The sequence below is a fragment of the Echinops telfairi genome, unplaced genomic scaffold (genome assembly GCF_000313985.2).
Source record: "Echinops telfairi isolate 266 unplaced genomic scaffold, ASM31398v2 ScPeMD7_7469;HRSCAF=8507_1, whole genome shotgun sequence".
Classification (NCBI taxonomy): domain Eukaryota; kingdom Metazoa; phylum Chordata; class Mammalia; order Afrosoricida; family Tenrecidae; genus Echinops; species Echinops telfairi.
This window is the reverse complement of record NW_022111373.1, coordinates 52,149,183-52,150,188: the sequence shown is the minus strand read 5'-3', so window position 1 is coordinate 52,150,188 and position 1,006 is coordinate 52,149,183. Positions and strand designations below refer to the sequence as shown.

Genomic DNA, 1,006 nt, shown 5'->3' with positions numbered 1-1,006 from the left:
TATATATATATCCTACAATATTTTATAAATAGATTTACAAGTCCAAGCTGGTACAGAAAGTGAAAGCATTAATAATAGTTTTAACACTGTCTGGGAAAATATAAAAACAAAGGGGAAGAAATACTTTGATAAGCAAGCCAGTAAAAAAGACATAAGCCTGCTGCTATTATGTCTCAACAGGAACTAACTTCCTGGCAGTATTTCCTGCCAGTAATTGCTTCTAAAATTATAAATTCCCAAAGCTTGCAAGTCTAGCTCCACACACCTCATATCCTCCCAAGCAATATGGTGGATTTTTTTCCCTCAGCAAGAAGTATTTTCTAAGCCAGTAACTGTCAAGCAGTGACATTGATCAAAATCACTAGAAGTACTTGTCAAAACACAGAATTCTGGGCCCCACTGCAAGGCTGCTGATTCAGTAGGCTTAGGATGACACGTGAGAATTGCATTTCTAAGTTCTCAGCTGATGCTGCTCTGGAGACTGTAAGAACCACAGGTCTGTATTCCTGTCTACCATCTTGATGACTAATCTTATATATGCTTTGTCTCTGTATCTAAAAGCACTTTCTGGAAGGAAGGGACTAGCCTGGAATCTTGTGCAAGGTAGAAATTCAGTCAATAATTCTTGCAATGATCCTTTAAAAATATCATGAATCCATGTTCAAGAAAATTTAGTGTGTTAACAAGTAATAATAGAATTGCTATGGGAAAAAATAAATCTTGCCTTTTTTAAAATAAAAAGAAACAAAGAAAACTGTTTATGAATGTATCTTTGGTGCCTACACAGGACGAAGTAACAGAAACATAATTTGATAACAGACAACTGAGGTTGCACAGGGTGCCCTCGGTACAGAAAGCACGTCTGAGGATGAGAAAAGGAAAAGCCCATCGTTCACCGCTCAATGACCCTTGTTTGGGCTACCTGAAAACTGCACACAGGTGAGCAAACTGCGGGTAGGCAAGTGAAACAGATTCCAAAGGCTGAGATGAATACACACAACTTAAC

The 1,006-nt window shown here is 38.0% G+C and overlaps 1 protein-coding gene across 1 annotated transcript in view; it reads right to left on the bottom strand.

The window, feature by feature from the left end:
• The window catches only part of TTC37 (tetratricopeptide repeat domain 37), an 85,447-nt gene that overhangs the window by 67,965 nt on the left and 16,476 nt on the right, over positions 1 to 1,006 (bottom strand). The window lies entirely within an intron of this gene.